Here is a 14,259-nt window from a genome sequence, read left to right on the forward strand (position 1 = left end):
TCATAAGACAACACTTCCATACTCTGAATCAACCTAGTGAATCTTCTCTGAACTGCCTCCAATGCAAGTTTCTCCTTCCTTAAATAAGGGCACCAGAACTGTACGCAGTACTCCAGGTGTGGTCTCACCAGCATCCTATACAGTTGTAGCATGACTTCCCTGCTTTTATACTCCATTCCCCTAGAAATAAAGGCCAATATTCCCTTTGCCTTCTGAATTACCTGCTGCACCTGTATGTTGACTTTTTATGTTTCATGTACGAGGACACCCAGATCCCTCTGTACCGCAGCATTTTGTAGTTTTTCTCCATTCAAATAATATTTTGCTTTATTATTTTTCCTCCCAAAGTGGATGACTTCACATTTTCCCACATTATATTCCATCTGCCAAATTTCTGCCCATTCGCTTAACCTGTCAATATCCCTTTGCAGACACTTTGTGTCCTCATCGCAACTTACTTTTCTACCTAGCTTTATCAGCAGCAAATTTGGCCACAATACACTCAGTTCCTTCATCCAAGTCAGTGATATATATTGTAAATAGTTGAGGCCTCAGCACTGATCCGAGCAGAAATCCCTACTGTTGATATACTGTTGTCAAAACCCTCATCCGTGCCCGTCATCTCCAGGATCCACTACTTCAATGCACTCCTTCCAGCATCCCATCCTCTACCTCCATAAACTTCAGCTCATCCAATAATCTGCCGAACCAGGTCCCACTCACTGACCTACTTTGGCTTCCAGCTCCATAACGCCCCCAACTAAAAACCCTCATGATCAAACCTCACCCTTCCCTATCTCTGTAACTTTCTCCAGCCCTACAACCCACCATAAAGTCAGCATTCCTCCAATTCTGGCCTCTTGTGCAATTCCCCACTCCCTTTGTCCTACCATTGGCAGATGTGCCTTCAGCCGTCTCAGCCCTAAGTTCTGGAATTCCCTCCATTATCTGCCTTTCCACCCGCCCCCACCCCCCACCTCACCTCCTTTAAGGGCCACATTAAAACTTATCAATTTGATCGAGCTTCTACTCACCCTGCATAATATCTCCTTCTTTGGCTCAATATGCTTTGGTGAACCACCCTGGGTATTTTCCTACAATAAAGGCGCTATCACTGTTATTCAACCAATGAAAACAATCTTTTACCATTTACCTGCTCAAATCTTGTCACTTTGAAAGCTTCCAACAGGTCTTAACCACACCCCCTCCCCCCATTGCCAAATATTCTGTTCTGGTGAAAAAGAGTTTTCAAATGTTCTTCCATAACTATAACCTCTCAAACCTGGTATCATTCTAGTGAATCTCTGCTGTACTTTTCACATAATTGACAAAAATTGAGGTAAAAATACTTCAGCATCTGTCATTCACTCTCTCTCAATTACAAGATAGCCTACTTCATCTCAAAGTGGCTCCACACTATCCTGTTAATTCTTAACAATTTTACAACACCAAGTTATAGTCCAACAATTTTTATTTGAAATCTACAGGCTTTCGGAGGCTTCCTCCTTCCTCAGGAGGAAGGAGGAAGCCTCCGAAAGCTTGTAGATTTCAAATAAAAATTGTTGGACTATAACTTGGTGTTGTAAAATTGTTTACAATTGTCAACCCCAGTCCATCACCGGCATCTCCACATCACTGTTAATTCTTGTGTGCTTATAAAAAGCCATTGCCATTCCTCTTTATATTGCCTGCCAGTCTTCTTTCACATTAATTCTTAATTTTCCTCATCTTCCATTTTGCCATCTTCCTGTACTTGTCAGATTTTTCAGTTGGATCTTTTTAAACTTTTTTTTTGCTCTAAACTCTATCGTGGAAACCCAGGTTTATCACAAAGGTTTCAATAAAACATAATGATGTCCACTGACCCACCGTAAAAAAATATTCAGTGGGTTATAGATTTTTTTTTCCCAAAGCTGGGCTGTCTCTAGCAAAAAGAGTAATTTAAGCTATAGAACACTGAGATATAGAACTGGTGGTTACAAGTCTATCATTAATGGTGATTATGTGAGCAAGCGGAGGTAGGGAATTGATTGATTGCCATTTGTGGAAGAGTTCCAAACTTCTGCCACCCTTTGCGTGTAGAAATGTTTCCTAACTTCACTCCTGAAAGTCCTGGCTCTAACTTTTAGGCTATGTCCCCTAGTCCTAGATTCCCCAACCAGCGGAAATAGGGTAGAGAGAGAGGAACTATCAGTTCCCCTTAATATCTTGGATCAAATCACCCCTTAATCTTCTAAATTTCAAGGGCTACAACCCAGTTTGTGTAATCTCTCCTCGTAATTTAACCCTTTGAGTCCAGGTATCATTCTAGTAAATCTATGCTGCACTCCCTCCAAGGTCAATATATCCTTCCGAAGGTGCGGTGCCCAGAACTGAACACAGTACTCCAGGTGTGGTCTAACCAGGGCTTTGTGTAGTTTTAGCATAACTTCTACCTCCTTGTATTCTAGTCCTCTAGATATAAAGGCCAGCATTCCATTAGCCTTTTCGATTATTTTCTGTACCTGTACATGACATTTTAATGATCTATGTACATGGACCCCATAGCCTCTTTGGACCTCCACTGTTTTGAGCTTTTCACCATTTAGAAAGTACTCTGATCCATCCTTTTTAGGTCCAAAGTGGATGAACTCTCACTTGTCTACAGTGAAATCCATTTGCCACAGTTTTGCTCATTCGCTTAATCTATTAATATCTCTCTGTAATGTTATGCTTCCATCTACACTGCTTACAATGTTGCCTATCTTTGTGTCATCAGCAAACCTGGATATGTGGCTCTCCATCCCGTCATCTAAGTCGTTAATAAATACAGTGAATAGTTGATGCCCCAACACAGATCCCCGTGGGACACCACAAGTCACGTCCTGTCAATTTGAGTACCTGTCCGTTATCCCCACTCTCTGACTCCTGCCGATCAGCCATCAATTTCCAAACCAGGTCAATAATTTGCCCTCAATTCCATGGACTTCAACTTTAGCTAACAGTCTCTTATAAAAGGACTTTATTGAATGCTTTCTGGAAGTCCATATGAACAATAGCAATAGGCATTCCTGTTTACTACTTTAGTCACCTCTTCAAAAAATTCAATCAGGTTTGTCAGGCATGACCTACCCTTTACAAGTCCATGCTGGCTCTCTCTGATCAGCTGAACATTTTCAATGTGTTCAGTCACACTATCCTGGATTATAGACTCTAGTAATTTCCCAACAGATGTTAGGCTAACTGGTCTATAATTCCCTGGTTTCCCTCTGTCACCTTTCTTGAATAGCAGAGTGACATGTGCAATTTTCCAAACTAAAAGGAACAGTTCCTGAATCGAGAGAACTTTGGAAGATTATAGTTAGGGCATCTGCAATGTTCTCACCTACTTCCTTTAAACATCTGGTCCTGGGGATTTGTCACTCTTCTGTACCATTATTTTCTTCATTACTGTTAATTTGCTCATGTTTATTATGGCGAGTCCCTGTCCCACTTTCAAAATTAGTTTCCTTGGGGTGTTTGGCATGCTATCCTGATCCTCTACTGTAAATACTGATGCAAAGTAATTATTCAACGTGTCCACCATTTCCTTATTTTCACTTACATTATCTCCATTATCAGCTTTTAAAGGAGCCCACATATTGCTCTTGACCACCCTCTTTTTCCTAATATAGCTGTAAAAGTTTTTTGTGTTGATTTTGATATCCCTTGCAAGTTTCTTTTCATACTCCCTTTTTGTAGCTCGTACTGTTTTGTCACCCATTGCTGTTCTTTGTATCTCTCCCAGTCGCTGTGACTTCACAGCTGTTACCAGGGGGCCTATACACAACTCCCACGGCCATTTTAATTCCTTTTCTATTAATTCGATCCATAAAGTCTCCACTGCCTGCTTACCTCTCGTTATATCCTCTCATCATTTCAGTAATTTCATCCTTAATTACTAAGGCTACTCTTCCCCCATCCTTCCTATAGACCTTCTAACCTGGTATATTTAGCTCCCAGTCCTGACCGTCTTGCAGCCATGTCTCAGTAATGATTACCATGTCATACCTTCCAAGTTGAATTTGCACCTGAAAATCATTCAATTTGTTCCTTATACTCCGTGCATTTGTATAAAGAACCTTATTTGGGCCACACATCCTAACCTGTCCTGCTGCTCTAATGTTGTTTTTCCTCACACATTACTTATTTCTCTCTCCTGATTTAGTTACTTTACATCTTTTAGTTTTCCCTTTACCTGTAGAGCCTAAAGCATAATTTCTGATTATTATTCTCCTCTTTTCCTTTTTGTTTGTTTTAGAATTATTATTAACACTACTTTTGCCACCTGAACCCTCCCCCGCCCCGCCGATTTACTTGTTTAAGGTCCTTGTGACCACCTTATCTATCCTTTCCACTAGGATTTTGGTCCCAGCCCTGTTCAGATGGAACCCATCACAACAGTACAGCTCCTTCCTGTCCCAGTACTGGTGCCAGGGTCCCATGATATGGAACCCCTCTTTCGCACACCAGTCCTTTAGCCACATGTTTACCTCCCTACGCCAATTTACACATTGCTCGGGTAATAAGCTAGAGATTATAACCCTTGAGGTCCTGTTTTTAAAAAAAAAAATTCAGCTCCTAGTACTCTCTGAACAGGATAAAAGTTCCTTCTATTCTGCCCTACCAACGGGAAGGGATAAAGTTATTAGTTTTATTTGGTTTCCTTTTAAAAAATGTTTGATTGAGGAGCTTACTTGCAACTATGCCAAGCCCAAGTCATGAATAGATAAAATCAGATTTATAACTTCATTTAATTTAAACCATGCTCTCTGATGAATATTACTGCAGGAATAATGACATTCCTTGCACATTTTCTACTGTTGGATAATGCACCAGTCCATCCTTTAACACTCACCTGCCCTCTTGGTGGTGGTGTGTGCCATTCACAGGGAAACAACTGAAGACAACAAGTAGTGAGAGGAAATATTACCCTCATTAAAATAATGACAAACTTCAGACATGCACACTCTTAACGCATATAAGACGAGGTTAACTGTATTAATTTGAATATTCAACATTTACCCAATATTTCATTGCAGGGTTTTCCAGCAAGAAAAATCTCCTGGTACAATGAAGTTCCTAGTGAGCACTTGGTATTAAGTTTCCAACCTCAAAGGCCACAGGATGCCTTGGTGTGGGACACAAGAAACGTCAACGGTCCAGTATGGAGTTTTCAACTCGGGTGGCGGTTAAAGCATGTTGGTAGGGCAGAATAGAAGGAACTTTTACTTTGCACCTTGATTACTTCAGAAATGACTTCAGTTTTGCTGTATTTATAACATCTTTAGAATTTTTGTTGTGGTCAATTGCTGTACAGCATTTTCAGTCCAGAAATGTTGGTCTGCAGATTAAATTCTTCACACATTTTAGAAAGTACCAGCTGTTTTTAGTCATGTAAAATGCCTGCCGCAAAACTGAAATTGCACATCAATTACACTGACTCATGAAACTGCCAGCATTAAGCAAAGCATTTCAACTGTGTCGGACTGCCTCTGTACATTTAGTCTGTCTCATGTTCCAGTACCTTCACCTCACCCCCCACCACGTCTTAAAAATAATGAAGAATTTTGAAAATGGAGCAATTTTTTTTAAACTTCATCTGAACTTACAATGCATATTAAGCTTCAAGTAAATCCAAGCAATTTGCATGGAGAGAATTTGGCTGTATAACTAGGCTGCACAAACACATGTTTTAACCTATGCCACCTCATCACCAGCAGGAGTCAAGGGCTGCAAGCCAATGACTCATCTGGTATTACAACAATCTCCCTTTTTAAAAGCACCATAGGTCTCATAGCACAGGGAGAATTCAGTAGCCTTTTATTGACTTAATCTCTTAATATTCTAGTTAAAGCTCTGCTGTTCCAGGGCAGGGTCAATACACTGAAAGGGAAGGAATGTCCAGAGGAAGTACATTTTGTTCCAAGTACCTCCGTCCCCCTTTTCTTCAAAGGAAATATGAGCCATGGAAGAATTTTGATTTGACTTTTTATTTAAAAAGTCAATTTTCTTCCCAGTGTGGAGATTCTCAAGTCAGTCAGATTTCCCTCCATGGTAAGGCGCTCTGGTGACACTACTGACAGGGAGCATTCAACACACCTCAGAGCTGCAACAGTGCGGAGACTGGATGGGGGGGGGGGCAAGACCATAAGACCATAAGAGATAGGAGCAGAAGTAGGCCATTCGGCCCCTCAAGCCTGCTCCACCATTTAATGAGATCATGGCTGATCTGATTTTTGCTTCAACTCCTCTTTGCCAATATCCTTTGACTCCCATGCTGATCAAAAATTTGTCTAACTCCTGCTGGTGATGAGGTGGCATCGGTTAAAACATGTGTTTGTGCAGCCTAGTTATACAGCCAAATTCTCTCCATGCAAATTGCTTGGATTTACTTGAAGCTTAATATGCATTGTAAGTTCAGATGAAGTTTTAAAAAAATTGCTCCATTTTCAAAATTCTTCATTATTTTTAAATGTATTCAATGATTCAGCCTCCACAGCTTTTTGAGGTAAAGAATTCCAAAGATTCACGACCTTCTGGGAGAAGAAATTCCTCCTTATTTCCGTCTTAAACGGGCAACCCCTTATTCTGAGACTATGCCCCTAGTTTTAGATTCCCCCATGAGGGGTAACATCCTCTCAGCATCTACCCTATCGAGTCCCCTCAGAATCTTGTATGTTTCAATAAGATCTCATATCATTCTTCTAAACTCCAATGAGTATAGACCCAACCTGTTCAATCTTTCCTCATAAGACAACCCTTCCATACCCGGAATCAACCTAGTGAATCTTCTCTGAACTGCCTCCAATGCAAGTTTCTCCTTCCTTAAATAAGGGCACCAGAACTGTACGCAGTACTCCAGGTGTGGTCTCACCAGCATCCTATACAGTTGTAGCATGACTTCCCTGCTTTTATACTCCATCCCCCTAGAAATAAAGGCCAATATTCCGTTTGCCTTCCGGATTACCTGCTGCACCTGTATGTTGACTTTTTGTGTTTCATGTACAAGGACACCCAGATCCCTCTGTACTGCAATATTTTGTAATATTCAAATAATATTTTGCTTCTTTATTTTTCCTCCCAAAGTGGATGACTTCACATTTTCCCACATTATATTCCATCTGCCAAATTTTTGCCCATTCGCTTAACCTGTCAATATCCCTTTGCAGACACTTTGTGTCCTCACAACTTGCTTTTCTACCTATCTTTGTATCATCAGCAAATTTGGCCACAAGACACTCTGTTCCTTCATCCAAGTCATTGATATATATTGTAAATAGTTGAGGCCCCAGCACTGATCCCTGCGGCACCCCACTATTTACAGGTTGCCATTTTGAAAATGACCCTTTTATCCCGACTGTTTTCTGTTCGTTAGCCAATCCTCTATCCATGCCAGTATATTACCCCCAACACAGTGAGCTCTTAACCTTGTGCAGTAATCTTTTATGTGGCACCTTATCGAATGTCTTTTGGAAATCCAAATATACTGCATCCATTGGTTCCCCTTTATTCACCCTGCCTGTTACTTCCTCAAAGAACTCTAATAAATTTGTCAGACACGATTTCCCCTTCATAAAACCATGTTGACTCTCCTTAATTGTATTATGAGTCTCCAAATGTCCTGCTACTACTTCCTTAATAATGGATTCTAGCATTTTCCCAATGACGACAGATGTTAGGCTAACTGGTCTATAATTACCTGCTTTCTGTCTCACTCCCTTCTTGAATAGGGGTGTTACGTTTGCGGTTTTCCAATCCGCTGGGATCTTTCCAGAATCTAGTGAATTCTGGAAGATTACAACCAATGCATCTACTATCTCTGTAGCCACTTCCTTGAAGACCCTCGGATGCAAGCCATCAGATCCAGGGGACTTGTCAGCCTTGAGACCCATTAGTTTACCTAGTACTTTTTCCATTGAGATAGTTTTTAGTTCCTCCCTCCCCTTTGCCCCTTGATTTTCTACTACTATTGGTATATTATTAGTGTCTTCTGTGAAGACAGATACAAAATATCTGTTCAATTTCTCTGCCATTTCCTTGTTTTCCATTACTATTTCCCCAGTCTCATCCTCTAAAAGGACCAATGTTTACTTTAGCTACCCTCTTCCTTTTTATATACTTGTAGAAGCTTTTACTGTCAGTTTTTATATTACTTGCTAGTTTGCTGTCATAATTTATTGCTAGGTGAAAGTGGTGGTGGGGGGGGTGGAGGCTAACTTAAAATCGATTTCCATGCCATCACCCTGCGAATCCATGCTCAGGCTGTAAATCTGAGATCCGGGCTGCAGAGAGGTTCTGAGGTCAGACAGGTACACAGGGTGGCTCTAAAGATGGATTGAAGCTATATTATATATTATCTCTCTCGAAACATATCTATCATACTGCAATCCAAATTGATTCAAATTATGTGAGGTTTATCTGAATATCTCAACAGCACCATATTATCCAGTGTTCCCGAGACGAAATCCCGTCTTCGCACTGAAGACACCATCCAACGTGTTGTGTGGCACTATCACTGTGCTAAATGGGATAGATTCAGAACAGATCCAGCAGCTCAAAACTGGGCATCCATGAGGCACTGTGGGCCATCAGCAGCAGCAGAAATGTATTCCAACACAATCTGTAACCTCATGGCCCAGCATATTCCTCACTCTACCATTACCAACAAGCCAGGGGATCAATCCTGGTTCAATGAGGAGTGTAGAAGAGCATGCCAGGAGCAGCAGCAAGCATACCTAAAAATGAGGTGCCAACCTGGTGAAGCTACAACTCAGGATTACATACATGCTAAACAGCAGAAGCAACATGCTATAGACAGAGCTAAGAGATTCCACAACCAACGGATCAGATCAAAACTCTGCAGTCCTGCCACATACAGTCGTGAATGGTGGCGGACAATTAAACAACTAATGGGAGGAGGAGGCTCTGTAAACATCCCCATCCTCAATGATGGCGGAGTGCAGCATGTGAGTGCAAAAGACAAGGCTGAAGCATTGGCACTTCTGGCTGAAGATGGTTGCAGAGTGGATGACCCATCTCGGCCTCCGCCCGATATCCCCACCGTCACAGAAGCCAGTCTTCAGCCAATTCGATTCACTCCACGTGATATCAAGAAACGGCTGAGTGCACTGGATATAGCAAAGGCGACGGGCCCCGACAACATCCCGGCTGTAGTGCTGAAGACTTGTGCTCCAGAACTAGCTGCGCCTCTAGCCAAGCTGTTCCAGTCCAGCTACAACACTGGCATCTACCCGACAATGTGGCAAATTGCCCAGGTGTGTCCTGTCCAAAAAAAGCAAAACAAATCCAATCCAGCCAATTACCGCCCATTAGTCTACTCTCAATCATCAGCAAAGTGATGGAAGGTGTCGTTGACAGTGCTATCAAGCGGCACTTACTCACCAATGCTCAGTTTGGGTTCCCCCAGAACCACTCAGCTTCAGACCTCATTACAGCCTTGGTCCAAACGTAGACAAAAGAGCTGGATTCCAGAGATGAGGTGAGAGTGACTGCCCTTGACATCAAGGCAGCATTTGACCGAGTGTGGCACCAATGAGCCCTAATAAAATTGAAGTCAATGGGAATTAGGGGAAAAACTCTCCAGTGGCTGGAGTCATACCTAGCACAAAGGAAGATGGTAGTGGTAGTTGGAGGCCAATCATCTCAGCCCCAGGACATGGCTGCAGGAGTTCCTCAGGGCAGTGTCCTGGACCCAAGCATCTTCAGCTGCTTCATCAATGACCTTCCCTCCATCATAAAGACAGAAATGGGGATGTTCGCTGATGATTGCAGTGTTCCGTTCCATTTACAACCCCTCAGATAAAGAAGCAGTCCGTGCCCACATGCAGCAAGACCTGGACAACATCCAGGCTTGGGCTGATAAGTGGCAAGTAACATTCGCGCCAGACAAATGCCAGGCAATAACCATCTCCAACAAGAGAGAGTCTAACCACCTCCCCTTGACATTCAACGGCATTACCATCGCCGAATCCCCCACAATCAACATCTTGGGGGTCACCATTGACCAGAAAATTAACTGGGCCAGCCATATAAATACTGTGGCGACAAGAGCAGGTCAGAGGCTGGGTATTCTGCTGCGAGTGACTCACCTCCTGACTCCCCAAAGCCTTTCCACCATCTACAAGGCACAAGTCAGGAGTGTGATAGAATACTTTCAACTTTCCTGGATGAGTGCAGCTCCAACAACACTCAAGAAGCTCGACACCATCCAGGACAAAGCAGCCCGCTTGATTGGCAACCCATCCACCACCCTAAATATTCACTCCCTTCACCACCGGCGCACTGTGGCTGCAGTGTGTACCATCTACAGTATGCACTGCAGCAACTCGCCAAGGCTTCTTCGACAGTACCTCCCAAACCCGCAACCTCTACCATCTAGAAGGACAAGAGCAGCAGGCACATGGGAACACCACCACCTGCACATTCCCCTCCAAATCACACACCATCCCAACTTGGAAATATATCGCCGTTCCTTCATCGTTGCTGGGTCAAAATCCTGGAACTCCCTTCCTCACAGCACTGTGGGAGAACCTTCACCACACGAACTGCAGCGGTTCAAGGCTGCGGCTCACCACCACCTCAAGGGCAATTAGGGATGGGCAATAAATGCTGGCCTTGCCAGCGACGCCCACATCCCATAAACGAATTAAGAAAAAGAACGATGCCTGCCTGCCTGGTAGGTAAATCTATGTTTCTCAGCTTCATTCCGCACTGTCCACATACCATGAGTGTACTAGAGTAGTACGTAACTAGGAAGTTTTTTTTTGGGGGGGTGGGGGGGGGGGGCGGCGGCGGCGATGCCAGGAAATGCCTGTATATGAGCTGCATCACCAGTGGACACAACGAATCTGCCAAAGGTGATACTGTGACCTAGACATTGACATTTCGTAAATGCATAAGGATTACTCCCTGCACATGGTATGAGATGGAACTTGATTGAAAGATGCCCAGAAAGCAGCATAGGAATGGGTACAATGGCCCTCAACCTACACCATGGGCTTCCTCAGAGGCACATTGCCATCCACTGGCTATTTGCAGCTGATTAATTTCTCTTGGGGTTTTTGTACCACAGTAACTATGAACTGTCGAGACTTCCTAAATTGCTTACGAACAGCATAACTACAATGTTCCTGTTCTGACTTGTGTCGTGGTAGATAAAATAATGAGACAACGTCTTGAGCCAAATGAAACTGAGAACTCCGGTTTAAAAACTTCAGCCAATTCCAAAGGAGAACACAGTCAGAAAGCCAAAAAAAAGCCTAGAGTTCAGTAACTCTAAGCAAAAATTAATAATGCCATTTTGATTGTTAAGAACTTAATTTCACATGTTTGAAGAGGTTCAAACTGTGGATAAATTATCTTGAAGAATTAAATTAAAATTCCAGATGTGGATCAGTGAAGGGCACAATTTCCAATAGCATACATAAACCTGCATACCAAAATATGATCCCCTAATGCAAATGGATCACAAAAACCTAAAACAGGCTTAACATAAACTTGAATAGAAATAGGTTGCCGGAAATTCTCCAGAATTTGCTGAACACAACTTGAAATGGGACTAACTGACTTAGTAGAACAGCACTGCACAAATTTTTCTATTTTATGTTTTAAATTCTATTAATGGGTGGCCTGTGAGAACCAAGTATCAGCCATGGAGGAAAGGAGACCCTGATCTAACATTTTTTATTCTTCAACAACCAAGCCATTAACCAAAATGTCTGTGGGTTTTAATGCTATATTTGATCCACCCACCAAATTGAGAAGAGATCCCTCAAGGTGGGCAGGGGGGTTGTGCATTGGCAGCAGTTTATGCAGCCATAACTTTTGTTGCCTGTTTGCATCCTTTGAGGTATCTATGGGATCAGGTGAAATGCACATAGAAGCCAGGGTGAACATCCTGAACAATCTCCAGGTCAATTTTCCACTTGTGAGCGTGAACTGTGAGACAACCAAAAACACTGTGATTACGTTGTTTGCTGCAGCTAAATGCTGAGCTGAGAGAATAATTTTATAATTCAGAGACCACCATAGTAGTAAGATTTAAGTGTTTAGGAAAATGGTCCTTTCTAAACCACAATACTGAATTCTGGGAAAACAGATATATTCCTAGACAAATGGGGGCACATGAAGGTGTAGAGTTGGGTGGACAAATAGATTGAAACTGAACTGAAACTTAAATGGGAGTCATAATAAAAACCACCACCAGCAGTACTGAAGAAAATATGAGGAATACAAAAAGTGCAGTGGGGAGATAAAATGGGAGATGAGAAGGACTGAAGAATATGAAAAAAGGCTAGCAAATATAAAAGAAAATAGTAGGGTTTTTTTGTAAGCATATAAAAAGTAAGAAAGCATGACCATTCAAGGATGAAAGAAGAAATCCAATTGTGAAAGTTGAAGGTATGCCAGAGATATTAAACAGAATTTTGTGTTGATTTTTTACAAATGATGGTGGAAGCAAGAATGTAGGTGTCCTACAGAAAGATATCTAATAATTATTAAAGCCAACTGTAGAAAATAAATTGATTCTGAAAAAAAATGTAAAATTCATGGTTGATAAGTCATCGATCCTGATCTGTTGAAAGAAGTCAGAGAGGAGATAGCAGAGGCTCTGACCACAATTTTTAAATTCCCTTTATATAAGCAAATTGTGCTTTGAGACTGAATACCCAATGTAATACCTCTGCTCAAAAAAAGGTAACTATGGACCAGCGAGTGTAACATCAATTCTGGACTAACTCTTAGAATCCATAAATGGAGCAAATGGACCTTGGAGTGCATGTCCACAGATCCCTGGTGGTAGCAGGGCAGGTAGAGAAGGTGGTTAAGGTGGCATACGGGATACTTACCTTTATTAGCTGAGGCTTAGAATATAAGAGCAGGGAGGTTATGCTTGAACTGTGTAAAACACTGACACTGAAGGGTATGGATTCACAGAGGCATCTCGGGGTTCCAATACACAATTCCTTTAAAGTGAAAGGATTACTTGGTATATAAAAAAGCCAATATTTTGGATTTTATAAACAGAGGCATAGAGAACAGGAAGTGAATAAAATATAAATTTGTAGAAAACAATGATTAAGCCAGAGTTAGAGCTTTGCATGCAGTTTTCAGCTACCCATTATAGAAAGGGTAGAATAGAGCATATATTCATCAGGATGATGCCAGGGATGGGAAACTACAGTTATACGGAAGGACAGAGATACTGGGGCTGTTTCTGTTGCAACAGAAAAGGCTAAGAGGAGATTTAATAGAGATTTTAAAATTAGGAAGGGTTTTGATTGGGTGAATAGGGAAAAACTATTTCCTTTAGTTGGGAAATTGGTGATGAGGAGTCATCAATTTAAATTTGTCACTAAGAGAATGAAGTTGAGAGAAATTTATTTTTTCAGCTGACTGTCGGAAGCATAGAATGCTGTGCCACAAGTATTTGAGACTGAGACTATAATAGCTTTTAATGGGAAAATTAGTTTAATAAATCTAACAGAGGCAGATACAGAGCAATGCTATGTGTTTTGGACAGCTCTAGCAAAATACTAGCACAGACATGATGGGATGAATGGCCTCCTTCTGTGCTGCAAACCTCTAGGTTTATATGAAGACCTACCTAACAAGGAGATACTGGGATAGACTTAAATTCTACTTGTGTCTGTAATGATATAACTTAATTGTGTTAGAAAGAAAGAACTTGCTTTTCACGACCTCAGGATGTCCCAAAGCGCTTTGCAGCCAACAAAGTACTTTTGAAGCGTAGTCACTGTTGTAATATAGGAAATGCGGCAGCCAAATTGCACACAGCAAGGCCCTACAAACAGCAATGTGATATTGACCAGATAATCTGTTTTCTTTTGTGATGATGCTTGAGGGATAAATTTTGGCCAGAACTCCACTGCTCTTCTTCGAACAAAATAAAACTGGATTGATGCCTCAGAAAAGTTAACTAATGTATCATACATTTCTCTAATTGTTTAAAATTTTCAGAAAACTTGTTTGAAAATGTTTGAGTTGAGAAAATGCAGATATTACAAGTGCTCTAAAATATTACAGTGCTAAGAACTGAAGCTCAAGTTCACATGAAATAATTTTTATTCCAGAAATATTATGCCATGGAATTTTTTTTCATAGCTTAACCCCAGGTTTGATGTGAACCTCAAGGAATCGACAGACTCTATGACTCCGCCTTCATACTAAATCAATTCAAATCCATTTTAAAATTGC

At 41.5% G+C, this 14,259-nt stretch overlaps 1 protein-coding gene across 3 annotated transcripts in view; it reads right to left on the reverse strand.

Annotated features, from left to right (window-relative positions):
* The window catches only part of cd2ap (CD2-associated protein), a 185,079-nt gene that overhangs the window by 96,347 nt on the left and 74,473 nt on the right, over positions 1–14,259 (reverse strand). The window lies entirely within an intron of this gene.

This window comes from Heptranchias perlo, chromosome 5 (assembly GCF_035084215.1).
Source record: "Heptranchias perlo isolate sHepPer1 chromosome 5, sHepPer1.hap1, whole genome shotgun sequence".
In the NCBI taxonomy this organism is placed as follows: Eukaryota; Metazoa; Chordata; class Chondrichthyes; order Hexanchiformes; family Hexanchidae; genus Heptranchias; species Heptranchias perlo.